This window comes from Leiobunum rupestre, chromosome 8 (assembly GCF_980474605.1).
Source record: "Leiobunum rupestre chromosome 8, qqLeiRupe1.1.hap1, whole genome shotgun sequence".
NCBI classification, from domain to species: domain Eukaryota; kingdom Metazoa; phylum Arthropoda; class Arachnida; order Opiliones; family Sclerosomatidae; genus Leiobunum; species Leiobunum rupestre.
The window spans coordinates 26,502,914-26,517,638 of record NC_143391.1 but is presented as its reverse complement, the minus strand read 5'-3'; the positions used below and the strand labels follow the sequence as shown (position 1 = coordinate 26,517,638).

Sequence of the window (14,725 nt, the reverse complement as noted above, 5' to 3'; positions counted from 1 at the left end):
CCGTATCTCTTATTTCCGAAGCAATACGTACGTCAAAGATCAAAAAAAGCTTATTTGCGCTACTCCTCTCGCTCGACTCTTTGTAAAACTGTTTTTCGCTGATTATGGCCTTTGTTCCCCGCGTGGAAGGGGGGCCAGCAACGTGGGAATTTTACCTTTTTTTTCATTACCTCCTTTTTCCTTCAAACGGTATTTCTATGTTAATAATAATGAATTGAATAACACATTCTCGTTAACGTTTCATTTTCTAACCAAATTCATGAATTTTGAAAAGGTTTCCTTTCTTTTTTTACCGCCTCTGCCGTGTACCCCCCCCCCCCACGTTACTTTCCCTTAAATTACAAATTAGTTTCGGCACGTTTGCATTAAGTTGTACCATTCCAAATTCAAAAGTATCACCGAATTGCGAAATTTTTACTGCCGAAGTTATACTCGTATTTGCAATTTTAAATTTTGCCACGAGAAACATTATGTACGTATTTTACAGCCTTGTTTTGTCCTTGGGAGCGATTCTTATTCGGGATGTGATGCAAAATTTATCGCTTGTTTTGTTAATTTTTGGGATGGGATCGTGGCCCGCGCGTTGTGTATTTATCGAGGAATAACGCGATTCAAGGACGGTTGGCAGCAAAAGTGACGGGTTTTGTTTTCACGTTTTAATATAATAAGCTGAGAAGGCGGCTTCTTTTGATGAGTAAACAAACGTGACCGGCTTCGATACTTGTACTATTGTTTGTTCAAGTATATCCATTGAATGTACTTAATTGATTTGATATGCGGCTACATATCGTGGATGCGTAATTACTAAGAATGTATTTAGTTATATTTAGGCAGAATTACAATGTTAAGATAACGGTCTAAATAATATTCTTATTAATACTATTATATTAAGAGTCTATTGCTATACTTAATATTAATATAAACATTCAATTTAACGAAAAAAACAAATTTAATCTACCAGTAAAGACTATATAATTATTCTTCATTTGACTTTTTACTATTTTATTTTTAAATATCATAAAATAGTAAAAGTTCAAATGAGAGCATTTTAATAATTTTGTTAAATAATTATATCGTTGATAATTAAATGAGAGACTGAGGTGATTGTATTTCTTTTAGGGGACAATGAAGGGGGATTGGTAGCGCGAATAACAAGATGTCACTGACATTTAAGTACACTCAATCCACCCTATGTACAAGGGGTTGGTCACTCCGCGAGCTCGGTGTACACTGTCGTACCTCTGACTGTGCTAATAACAGTTCGTGAACTCTTAAAAATCCTCACCTACTACTAACAAGGAGACGACCCGAGGTGTTACAGACCGATTTTGTTCAAACACGGGGGATTTGTAGACCTTCATGTAACTTGAAAAATCCTAAAGGGAATTTATTCAATGGGCAACGGTTTTGCCATGGCAACGAAAAATATTTTTTACAACATAAAATGGTAATTTTTCCTATTTAAGTCATATCGGTTCATTTTCAAACATTTGGTTCAAATTGATAAAAATGTGATCAATTTTGATTTTCTTCGTCAATTTTTAACAATTTTTTTATAATTTTGGTATTTTAAATTTTTTCAATTTTTTAAAATTTTTAACAGGGGGGAGGGACCCTTGGAATCGGTTGAAATCCCATGTTATTTTTAATGGGAAAATTTCCATTTTATATTGTCAAAAACATTTTTCGTTGCCATGGCAAAACCGTTGCCCATTGAATAAATTCCCTTTAGGATTTTTCAAGTTACATGAAGGTCTACCAATCCCCCGAGTTTGATCAAAATCAGTGTGTAACACCTCGGATCGTCTCCTTGTAAGTACGCGAACTCGGTGTACAAGTCATTCAATGTATTAACTATATTTAATATATTAAATTTTAATTTGAACAAATTTCCAATCATCTTGTACATTAACGCAAGAGGAATTTTATCGGAAAATAATTTTTCGACATACCTGATTTTGGAAATAAAGTAGCTAAACCCGAAAACTAAATTTAAATTAATTTTTAGACAAACCGAATTTTTCGAATTACCTGGTTTTGGAAATAAGGTAGCGAAACACGAACACCTTAATTTAAATTAATTTGTAGACAAACCGAATTTTTCGAGTTAAATGGTTTTGGAAATAAAGTAGCGAAACACGAAAACTATATTTAAATTAATTTTTAGACAAACCGTTAGTTAGGCTAGACAGAAAAGGGCAAACATTTCTATGCTTGCCTTATGAGTCCCTATGTTATTTGTCGATGGGTTACGGGTATATGTACATTTTTCAAATGAAGTGTTGTAAAGGTTTAATATCCGATTGAAGCTACGAGTCGCGAACAATACGATCCCAATTCATTGTGACCAAAAGATAAAACTCGATCCCATTGTTACTGTTAGGAAATGTTTCGATTCCACGCGATTACGTCGCGCTGTACAGGAGGAAAACGTGGGCGGACTGATAAAAATGACGTATCTAAAATTGCCGATAATATTTTTCCTTAAAAAGGTGCCAAACTAATCTGTACCGCCACAAACTGCGAGTTTAGCGATACAAAAGAGGCTCTGGCCAAGAGCTATTAATCACTGTCAAATCGTCCAGCCAACGCTCTCTCCTCGGGAATTCGGTGATTTCCGATCGAACCGGAAGTCGGAAACCGAACGGGCAGCCGGAAGCGACGGTCTTTGGGATCGAAAATAGCACCCGCGCCGTGGACGCTCGTGCAGTTTTTATAAGGGCAGGTATTACGATGAGACCAGGGGGAAGTAATAGTTCCGATACGAAAGCCGTGTTTCGCTGGCTTTTATTATTTAACTCTATCGTTTAATTTCATCTCTCCGGAATAGCGTTCTCCGCTCGAACGGAAAAAGAGTTGTCCGGGCGCTGGAAAGCGCCCTATCGACCATCTTCCTTTAGAACGAGACAGCCCGATTAAAGGCGGGCTTAGCCCCTCGATTTATCTCGACTTTAACCGTACAACGAGCGAGTATACTCTTCCTAGAACCGTCTAGTTCGGTGGAAATTTACTTTTGTCGCGTTCTTAATGACCGAAATGCTAATTACCAATAGGAAGACGATTCTCTCGCGGCTGGTGTCGTCACAATAGCGACTCTCTCTCTCTCTCTCTGTCTTCATCCGCTAATTATAAGGCAGTTTACTCGTCTTAGAAGCCGGGTTGTCCCTTTCAAAAGGTTTTCACCTTATTGCGTTTTAGCGATTTTCCATTCGTTATTTACCGACTGCTCGTTCGCTTTAAGCCTTTTGATATAGAGAAGCAACGTTTTATTCTCTCGGGAAAGCGGCCATTGTGTTTGAATCGACGGAGCACCCGTTTGTTTCCCCTACAATGGCGGCTTAACTGCCCATCTTCCAAGGTGTTCGTCTATAATGCTCTTCATTATTAGCGCGACTTTTGGAAAAGTTCCGAGTTCAGTGGAATATTTTGGAATTGAAAGTGTACCGGTCTCTATAAATTGTAAATATGTAAATTAGCGATTCGAAGCTTATTGGCGAACGAAGCGAAGACGGATCGCGTAAACCACCCCCCGACCAACCCTCCAACCGCGCACTTAAGCAAAAATTTATGAACAAAGTATGTAACAAGCTTCTCTGGGTATACGAGCAAACGGGGCCAACGCCTTTCTCTCTTTCCATTTACGAGTCATAAATTATTCCAGCACCTTAAGGATCAATATACGGTTTCAAATTCTAGCGCCTCTCCCCCTCCCCCCTCGCGTCACTTTGCCATGAATTGATTACCAGGGTTGCCGAGAACGTATTTACAATAGCCTTTTCATCTCTCTCTCTCTCTCTCGGTTCGAACCGAGCCAGTAGAACAATTTAACGCTCTCCGATGAGTGATGGTCTACTTTTAGGAGAAATTTCGTATTCGCGGAGATATAATTTCGGTGGGCCCACGAGGAGGGCGTATAAAGTAGTCTTGCCCGACTTGTCAATTATCAAGCATTGTCACGCGCCGCTCTGTCTCTGGGCCCTTCTCGCTTTGATGGATTACGTGGCGGTCGCGTTTGTTACCGCCTAACTGGAACGAAGATATAGCCCGCAGTTTCGCGAATGTTTGTACGCGTAGGAATGATAGAAGTTTCGCTATAGAATGGGGAAGATCCGCGCGGGGTCCCGACCCGTGCCTAATACCCCGTCCATCGGTCACCCGAGACTCCGCGTTGGCCGCTGGAAAGCGGGCTGGTTCACCCTTCCCTACCTAGATCGTCGCTGTCCGCTGGGGATAGCCGCGGCCGGTGATATAACTCGGACGAGTCCGCCCTTTTATCAGGAAGTATAATTCGGTCGGAAGAAGGCCCTTCTTTCCCCGCTTTCGCGGGTGATAATGGGACTCTCATAGCTTCTCTATTTCCTAACCCGCTTCGTCATATTGGCCTACGCGTCTATTACAGGGAGCGGGTGGGAGCGGACTTTCGGGACGATCTGCCCTAATGAGGTGGTTCCGGAAACTCGGACCCTTTATGAGAACTCTCGTTTTGGACCCCTTCCGCTATCCTCCGTCGTAACCCTTGCCAGGGTCACCCAACCCGCGGTTGCCTAATAGGCCAAATTTACCCCCCTCTAGAGGATATGATTTAGACCCAGTTAGAAATAGATTCTACCCCCCCTCCCGTTGCCTTTGTGTTCGAGTTCGTTCCGTAGTTTCGTGATGTCAGCCTCGAAAACAGGCTCGAAGTAGACCTATATGTATACGGTGGGAATTGCCTCTGTCATTCGCGCGGATTCTATAATGAGGGGCCAGTTTCCAAACGCGAATCGCGTAGTTCACAATTTATTTATACCCTATCATCGATTATCGACTACCTCTAATAACTGGAATGGGTCCGGATGAAACTTATTTTTAGACATAATTATCGAAATAACGCGTTGTATTTTTGCCAAATGTTAATAATATTGACAAATACCTTTTGGACCGAAGATAATTTATAGACTACCGTAACCACCTGACGTATGTTTAAGACTCCGAGAGAGTATATCGTACCTATTTAACCCACCGTTGACTTGGACTGTCAAGTGACGGCGAAATTCGGTGGTAAAAATGGAGTAGAATGGGAATTCGATATAAATTCTCCGTGGGTGGCTTTATGAAATAGAAGCTCGCGTAGGTTTGGCTGGACGTCTAACAGCAGATACACCGCTTCAGACTCTTTAGCGAAAAAATCAATTTGAAACTGTCATATTAGCTGTCGACGAAGCTGCGGGTGAGTGACAAAATGGCGGACCACACCTACTTATCGTGTCAGAACTCCGCGAAGGGGAAAATAGTCAGCGTCTATTAATGTTTATAGATCCCCCCCCCCCCCCGACAGAAAGAGAGATGGAAGCTAGCCATCTAAAAATCCTCCATTGGCCCCGAGCACCACCACGATTGCGTCACGCCGAGGCTTAGGAAGCTACGCCGGACGCTGGGGGTATAACTACCATACGATAAAAAAGTTGATGAGGTGGTGACAGCGAAAACACCCACTTTCTTGACCCGTTAATGCTCGCCTGCATATTTTAAACAGAGCTTTTCTTTCGTATATATATATGCGAGAAGCCAATGGCAAAGTGCAGTTCTTTCGACGGTACGAATCGAGTACAATCTGTTTCGGGATAAACTAACGTCCTTCGAGCGTAAAAGAAAATCTATCCGCGATCTATCTCTTTTCGCTCCATTAGCGATTGGAGCTGGAATAATAGGTCAAAACGCCTGTAGAAGGGTCCCAACCGCATTACCGGCTCGTCTATTTCCATTAAAAAAATGTTATCTTTACCTCAAAACCTGTCAATTTTTTTAAATTAACCTTTTTAATAGACTCACCTAACGTTTAAAAATGTTATCTTTACCACTAATGCGCCAACTTTTTAAATTAACCTTTTTTAACCGAAACATTTATCGTGGCTTATTAACGATTTCGTGTTCATTTGTACGACCCTCGTCAAAATTTGATTTCAATTAAACTTGTACGCAATTTTTAAAACACCGAGAATTTGGAAGGCCTTTGTTAAGTCACTTTTTTCTCTCTAAAAAACTGGTTCCCAAAATTCTTCAATCAAGTTTTTTTTACATAATAACTTTTCTAGAATAGAGGGGGGGGGGGGGCTTATACGCGTGTACGGAGGCCCACCGTCTGTTATTATTTCGCTTTGAGACACACTGGCGTTTTTGATTTGTAAAGATGTTTTATAGCGTTTAAAAATTACAATTAGAGACCTCTTTAGCAGATGCGCCAGTCATTAAGGGATTTTCAACCTTGACTTTGCCAATGACCTCCAAATACTAACCACGAAAAAAAAATGTAAAACTCTGGCCCCGAAATCATGTCGTTGTAATTAGATATATAATTTTCTTCATCCGCGTTGTTTCGTTAAATAAAAAATAAGAAAATGAGAGGAAATTATTAAGAAAAGATTTATTTTTTATATACATAGAGTCTATTTTAGAGATTTAATAAGACCCGAGTATAAAAAAAATAATAGTAAAAAATCAGTATGACACCGCGTAGAAATTTGGGTACGGTGACTAAGAAGGTTAAAGATGGAGAAAAAGCTTCCTAAGCTACGAGATGAAAAGGCTCGGTTTCTCTTCGTAAGCCAAGGCGGGCAGGCGGGGGACAAATTCAAAAGATAAAATAGCAGGAGCATAATGAAAGAAAATTGGTAAGAGAAGCCATAGCCGGAAAAGCGAACCTTTACTTTTTACAGCCTGACCTAGGCTTAGCGAATATTTTCGGGGGAAGGAGCGGACGACACTCGCTCGAACTAAGCCTCGTCGAGCCACTAGCAACAATACTTGGGGGGTAATAACCTTGTCACGAATGCAGATGAGTTCTGAATTTTTTTACTTTTTTTTAATCATCCAAAACTAAGAGATGGAGGGGAAAAGAAATTTTTTCTCTTTCTCTTTCTCTTTTTACGGGGAAGCTGCTCCTTGAATGGGACAAGAGATTTGCATAAGGAAATTAAGAACAGAACGTCACACATTCTCATCTATCGCGACCTGGCCTTCCTCTCCTCATTTTAGTGGCCCGGGCCCTTGTTCTTCGCAATTTCTTTGACTCTTGTTTCCGAAACATATTGATTTATGCCCATTTCGACCTCACTTCTTTTTATTTCATCTCCCTCCTTCCCGAGGCTAAAAAATAGTTGTACGTGATATTCCTTGTTTGTCTTTGAAGATTTGGGAAGATAAGGAGGACGCTGGAATGGGATCGAGGGGGACTTACCGGCGAGACGCCTCGAAGACTAATGCGGAAAAGTGCCATTTAAGGCACTTGATAGCGTTTCCCCGCCTCGTATTCGCCCTGGTTGGCGTATAAAACCTACTTATTAGGCTCTTACGTAGACTAATATTGGCCCAAGGCCTATTAAGGACGATGCTTTTTTATTCCGCGTAAAAAGTTAAGAACGGCTCCTTTTCGCCTTAGTTTTTTCGGCTTAGGCTCCTCATCCTCTTTTTTCTTTTAAACCTAAATAGATTTCCCGCTCCGGGTGCTTAGTTTTATCGCGAATAGCTTAGTAATAGACCCTCGAAATCGCGTGCTAATGGATGGTATTGAAAAGATGTATAAGAAGAGGTATTGTGTGGAAGGGATTAATAAACTGTAAAGTGAAAGCTTCTTACGTGTCGGATAAAAATCGGAACTCGAGTATTCTTTTTTCACGGGATGAATCCCAATTAAAACCGCCGCTCGATGGCGCCCCAATTTTATCATCCGCTGAATTGGGAAAGATTCCGAGAACGAAGGACTCTTTCCCCCTCCGCCCTAAAAAACACGATCTGATCTCGCTAAAAGCCTAGCGTAATCCGAATATAAAAAGGGCGGGGACCGTGTGACGTTTCGATTCTTTTCCTTTGATTTTTAACCTAGCCCGTGTTTTCGCGCGGACGAAACTAATACAATTAGCGTTGCCGTTGCGCGCTACGTACGGTATACACGCTCTATAAACAAACCGACGTGATGAGAGGAACTAAAACAACGTAATCAACTTGTTTAGTTCGTTTGGTCCCAATGTGGCAAAGGGGAACAGCGAACGGCCATTACCTTCGCCACTAACAAGTTAAAGGCGCCCTCTTTCGGTGGTGAAAAAAGCAACCATTTCTATATAGGCATTGTCGGAATGATTCGAATTGCGCGACCGAACGCGCGACATTTGTGTCTCGACCCTATTGTTCGGAGCCAGAAGAAATATGGATGGCCTACGATATCGTAACCATTCCTTCGCGCTTATACCTCTCCTCTTTTTTATCATCCTTCGGGCCCTTTGGCTGGATACCTGTAATCAGGATTATATCGGCTCGGTTTAGTTGTCAGTTCGCTCGAGGGCTGGGATTAAGTAAAGTTTCTACGGGGGGAAAGTCGGTGGCTACGCTATCTTAACAGTGTTAGTAGGGATAAGAGTTTTAGAATGCCAAGCATTTCCAATTCTCCGCTCTGACAGGATGGCGAGAGGAGAATCCTTTTTCGAAGACGTTGCTTCTTTTCTTATTAAGATCGGTATTTTAATATCATAACAAATTAGAACTTTGTTGTGGCGCTTGCGGGAAGTGGAGCTACTGGATAAGGTTTTTTCTTTGTTTTAAATTACTGGTATACGAGCCAAGAGGTGTTGGACCGCCACGTAATTAACCCCCTTCTCTAAAACCTTTTTTGTTTTATTTATTTATTTTTACTTTCAAGGGAGATTGCTGTTATTATGGACAACAACATTGTACGTATATATTTTAGTACGTTTACTTGAAGACTATATTTCTTTGTTTATTTCGTTGCCCACAATGTCGTTTAGCAATCTACCTGGCTTGAGCCAAAGGCAAAGGGTTCGGGTCCTGTATTGTTTCTAGCTTAACCAGTTAACTGAGCTTAGTTCGACGTAATGACTAGGCACTGAGTAGAGCTAGATAATGTTTATTCGTCGACTGCACAAAACACTCTGGTCAATATTAAAATATTAAGGAAGGAAGTAAGCTTGGTATGTTTACATTCAGCGTCATTTTTTATCTTATCTGTTGCAGGTCTAAAGCTTACTTTTTATACAGTTTATTTATTACGCGAATGTTTTTCCGATAACGCTACAGGTCCCTCCCGGGCCGTTTTAACCAAATTTGGGCCCCAAGGCAGACTTGCGGTGTGGGCCACTGTGGGCCCTTCCTACCAGAGTTGCAACCACTCAAATATCAAATTGTATAGTACAAGTGACAAAAAACAAAACATTGTAAGAATGCCTTGTTTTTAACGTGGTTTTTATGCAGACTTTACTCGTAGAATCAATTGGTAAAATTCACACTCAATCGTGGATCTAGTAGTATGAAAAACCATTTTTTATTAAATGTTTGTGGTGCGGGCCCCAAGGCAATTGCCTCGCTCGCCTGTGCCTTAAAACGGCATTGGGTCCCTCGCCCGGGTCTACGCCGCATTCCTTGGTTTATTTTTGTTTCGTTCCGTATAATGTTTGGTTTCTGGCAAACGTCAGGAAACAACGAATAATTTAGTATCCAAAATTTCCGCTCTATTTATTTGGGTAGAAAAATCCATATTGGGAAAGGAAAAGTGGCGAAATATTTTCATCTCTCTCAGTCTCAATTCACCGCGGTAAAATTTGCATAAAGTCTTCCCCGTGTTTCGTTCGAACCGGATCATTACGTATTCCACAACCAAAGGCTCGCCCGTGTTTTGGTCCGAAAAGTCTACGTAGAATATTATTATTATTATATAAAGCCTCTTATCAAACATAAACTAAAGAGGCGATTTCACTTTCAAAAATTACGTTTTTTATCGGGGGGGGGGGGAGGGGGGGATAAGGCTCGTATAAACAATGGCTTTACTTTAACAACAATACTTCATCCGTGTTCGCGTATCTCTTAAACAGATCAACAAAGTCCTTTTTTATGTCTTTTGAAAAAACCGTAGATGGTTTTTATGGGGAGGCTTGAAATAATCATAATTGCAAATAATGCAAATACGATCGGGAAAGAGCCCCCTTTTTACAAATGAAAATAAAAGAGACTCGGATTTTCATTTTCTCCACGGTGGTTCGCTCGCCGAATGAGCGTTTTATGCCTTATGCCGCCTATACAGTCAGTCAGCGTGATGTCGATCACGCGGAAGAAGACTGCAACGAACCGCCCCTTCGTGACTCACGAGCTTCGCGTGATTCCTATCCCCCCCCCCCCTTCGCCATAAACCCTCTTCTTCGCCTATAAGCCCCGCGCACGATTTTCCGGCGGAGTACACACAGGGTGAGTGGTATTGTACGTATCATCCTTATTGAGCGGAGGTCTCAATCGCGAGCTTATCAATTTCTTTAATTTAAAAAGATCCAATAAATCCATTATTGTTATTTAAGTCGGATTTATAATTTCTTAATTGATTGATTTTTAAGCGAATAATATATTTTTCCTTAATACGATCGATACGTCGGTTTTATCAGTAATTATATTAAAATATAAGATAAGTCAACTCAATTAACATTAAGATAACTCGACTCAATTAACATTAAGATAACTCGACTCAATTAACAATAAGATATGTCAACTCAATTAAGATTAAGATAACTCCACTCATTTAAAATTAAGATAACTCCACTCATTTAAAATTAAGATAACTCCACTCATTTAAAATTAAGATAACTCCACTCATTTAAAATTAAGATAACTCAACTCAATTAAAATTAAAGTAACTCGATTAAAAATTAAAGTAACTCGATTAAAATTAAGGCAACTCAATTAAAATTAAGATAACTCAACTCAATTAATATTAAGATATCTCAACTCAATTAAGATTAAAATAACTCCACTCATTTAAAATTAAGATAACTCAACTCAATTAAAATTAAAGTAACTCGATTAAAAATTAAAGTAACTCGATTAAAAATTAAAGTAACTCGATTAAAATTAAGGCAACTCAATTAAAATTAAGATAACTCAACTCAATTAATATTAAGATATCTCAACTCAATTAAGATTAAAATAACTCCACTCATTTAAAATTAAGATAACTCAACTCAATTAAAATTAAAGTAACTCGATTAAAAATTAAAGTAACTCGATTAAAATTAAGGCAACTCAATTAAAATTAAGATAACTCAACTCAATTAATATTAAGATATCTCAACTCAATTAAGATTAAAATAACTCCACTCATTTAAAATTAAGATAACTCAACTCAATTAAAATTAAAGTAACTCGATTAAAAATTAAAGTAACTCGATTAAAATTAAGGCAACTCAATTAAAATTAAGATAACTCAACTCAATTAATATTAAGATATCTCAACTCAATTAAGATTAAAATAACTCCACTCATTTAAAATTAAGATAATTCAACTCAATTAAAATTAAGGTAACTCGATTAAAAATTAAAGTAACTCGATTAAAATTAAGGCAACTCAATTAAAATTAAGATAAATCAACTCAATTAAAATTTAGATAATCTAAATTTAATTAAATTATTTCATTTATTGCTATATGATTTTGAATTGTGTTTGTAATATAATTATCATTCAACAGGAATATATTTTTGAAAGAAAAAACCACGGTCAATGCTGTGATAAAACATTTATATTCGTGTACAGCTGACGAAAAGAAACCAATTTTCTCCGGGAGATGTCTCTGATTGAACGTTGAAATCTGAGAAAAGAAACCCCCTGTACTCTTATCTGGTGAGCTCCTTTTTTGGGAAATAACGCCGTACAGTTGCAATCGACGTGCCTAAGTTTAAAGTGTAGAAAACACGCGGTCGGGGTCGTGACCTCTCCCCCCTTACAAGCCCGGTTGAGGACTCCCCCGCGAAACCAGAATGATTATAGAGCGTCGACTGCGGTGAAGGGATCGATAATTTCCAACGATTACCGTATACACCGGGATATTAGAATTTCCCTTTCAGGTCGAGCTTTCTTCGTACACCAAAAGGTAAAAGAAATCTTATAGATATAGATTGCGTCCCCGTAGGGTTGCCTTTCCCACTGGGCTCGCGTGTCGTCCCGTTCCAAGGAAGCCAACTTATATTAAAATGAAGACGACCCTAGCCGTGTTTCGTTATCTGCGCCGAGAAAATTGGATACCTCCTATATATGTAGCGATTTAATAAATATTTTTTTACCAATTTTTTTTTCATTCCCTTGTGTTTTTACTTCTTATTGTTTTCGTTTAGTGTTGTTAATTTTCCTGAAAAATTAAAATGCGGAAAAATTTCCAAAACATTTTCCGGAAAATTTTCCTAATAGGTGGGTTTACTGATGTATAACTGGGTAGTAAGTCACAGGGGCAGGGCGATGTTTGGATTTTGTTTTTAATTTCAGAAGTTCTTGAGATGGCTCCACTAGTACGTTTTCGCTACAATTTAGGAACTATGGGCGCCATCTCTCGATTGAAAGAAGCTAAAAAAATCCGAGTTTTTGCTTACTCCTGTAAAGCAAACTCTGCGTTGAAAAAACTGTAAACCGACCTATTGTGGAAAATCTTCCGCAAATCGGAAGAATAAAAAATTTAAACATAAATTACTTTTTAAGGGTTCTTAATGTTTTTAACTTTTTATCGATATAAAATGTCTAATATCAGTAAATATACTACAAAATATTAATAGTGTTACATTGTTAATCAGTTTAAACTAGTCTAGAAGTTTAGTTTTACTTTTAGATTAAAAAAAATGAGGCGAAAATGCCGCTTTATTTAAATTGGCAAATAATATATTAGACTAATCATGGAATTTAAACTTTTATTTTTTGGAAAAATACGGAAAATTTTCTGGAAAAAAGGCCTTGGTCATTTTCCGACTTACTACATTATTTTCATTAGTGTGGAAGATATCGCGTGTGTAAAAAAGATGAATTGAAGGGATCCGTTAACTTGGCCCCTCCAAACCTCTTAATCGAAATTTACTTATTCCTTCATTTTGCTCCCATTTTGCTCTATTACGCTCCCTGTCGTAACTATTTTGCTCCGTCTCCATTAACTACTTATTAACATTTTAATTGGGGGGCTAAGTTTACAATATGCCCCCCACTTATTATAAAACAAAAATTAAATAGATAATTAAATTCGCTTTGTTTTGCTCCAGATTCGAAAAAATGGGGGGTCGAAGTTACGGAGCCGAATTGAAGTCTTGCTAAAATGTCAAATTCCCTTTTTTAGAAGACGAACTGACCGAATTCTGTCATTGTTCGAAAACGGTCACTAGATGCAACCGACTATTAAAAGTCACCACCCCTTCAAGAAAGTCTCGTTTAACCGCGCGTATATGTACGAAGAAATGTGGAAATCAGGGAGCCGATACTATTAAATCCAACGTCTTTTCCTATCCGAGATTAGTAGTCGAGACAATGGGCGCAGTTAACGGCAAACTGTACCTTCACCCTGCCTTATTCGATACAGTCTTCTAATCGTACTATCCACGGTCTAATTTTCTCCGAAGACAGAATGGCCATCTAGAAAATCGGGAATCGCTAAAAGCCTTTAAGATTAAACACCCATAAATTAGAATGGAAAAATAGGCGGGGATGGCGCTCGACCAGAGACTCGGAAGAGAAAGCGCGGCCAGCAGAGTGGGCAGAGTGGGCAGAGTGGGCCACCCTCGAGTGTCCAGTCCCCCCCCCTCCGCCGTTGAATGGGAAAAATGTCGAGGAGTTTCTTTCTAATTACGATTCTCGGGGTCGCCTGACGATATTCCGATTGGGGAGGCCGGAGCGCTCCTTATTTAAAGGGAATCAGAGACAAATTTGTCAACGAGTCTGACTGGCAAAACGAGCCACTTGGACAGCGTGCGCCGAGAAGCGTTCCCCACCCCTCCACACCCCCCTCCCGCCCTCGAGGGGTTCAAACAATCGATGCTCTCGTTCGATGCTGTAACAAATTTCCAGGGGACAAGCGTAAAGCTCGCCTCGCGTTTTTTTGGGCGTATACGAAATATTAGGTTTTCTTTTATCCAGATTCGCGTTTTTACTCGATCTTTTTCCTTTTGAAAGTTCGCGTCGTTGGAATAGACGTCGGAAAGACGAGACCAGGGACATTCTCTATTCAGAGCCATCATGTACGTTTTCCCTTTTACGTTTTGTTTATTTTTGATCGGGTTAAATTTGATACCGGTGTGCGAGTGGTTTTTTTTTGTATCGGAGCCCTACAAATAGTCCTTCTAGCCCCGTTGAAATACCATGGCAGAACCCCGTGACTGTAAAAGCGTACGTGGAAAAAAAAAATTCACCCATGAATATTTTATAATATCAACGTTTTTGGAATACTAACAACCTACGTTACGCGGTTCATTCCGTATATATATATATATATATATATAGGAACCAAATAATGTTCCGTGTTGGGGAGAAAAGAAAGGAACCATTTTTCCCAAACATAATCAACCTTGCTGGGTGCTTACTTCCGTCACGTACTCGGCGCGCATGCGGCTAAAACACTTTTACAGGCGCTTTGACCTACTTTTCGTCAACGTTTGGGGAAGCGGTGGATATTCTTTGCCAAAGAATTTGTAAGAATCCGAAAAAGAAATTCGCCAATTTCCAGCGATAGAAATAGCGTTGTAAATTGACGACGTGGTTTGGGTAGAGCTTCTTATTTATCGGTAGTTTTGAACAGAGAGCGGGGGCTCGGTTTAATCGACACTTGTCGTGTATTTTCTAACCTACATTGTTTAACACAACCATCCCCCGTAACGAGGGAACACGAGTTGACGCTCCTCCTTTTACAAAAATCGAATTTCTTTTTTCGACGACCGGTTGACGGTTTAATCA

General features: G+C 39.5%; 1 protein-coding gene across 1 annotated transcript in view; it reads left to right on the top strand.

Annotated features, from left to right (window-relative positions):
• The first annotated feature begins 388 nt into the window (after positions 1-388).
• Positions 389-14,725, top strand: part of LOC149932931 (toll-like receptor Tollo) — a 113,912-nt gene continuing 99,575 nt past the window's right edge. The window contains exon 1 of the mRNA XM_090155187.1: positions 389-472. The gene's annotated coding sequence lies outside the window, so the exon portion shown is untranslated. The remainder of the gene's footprint in view (positions 473-14,725) is intronic.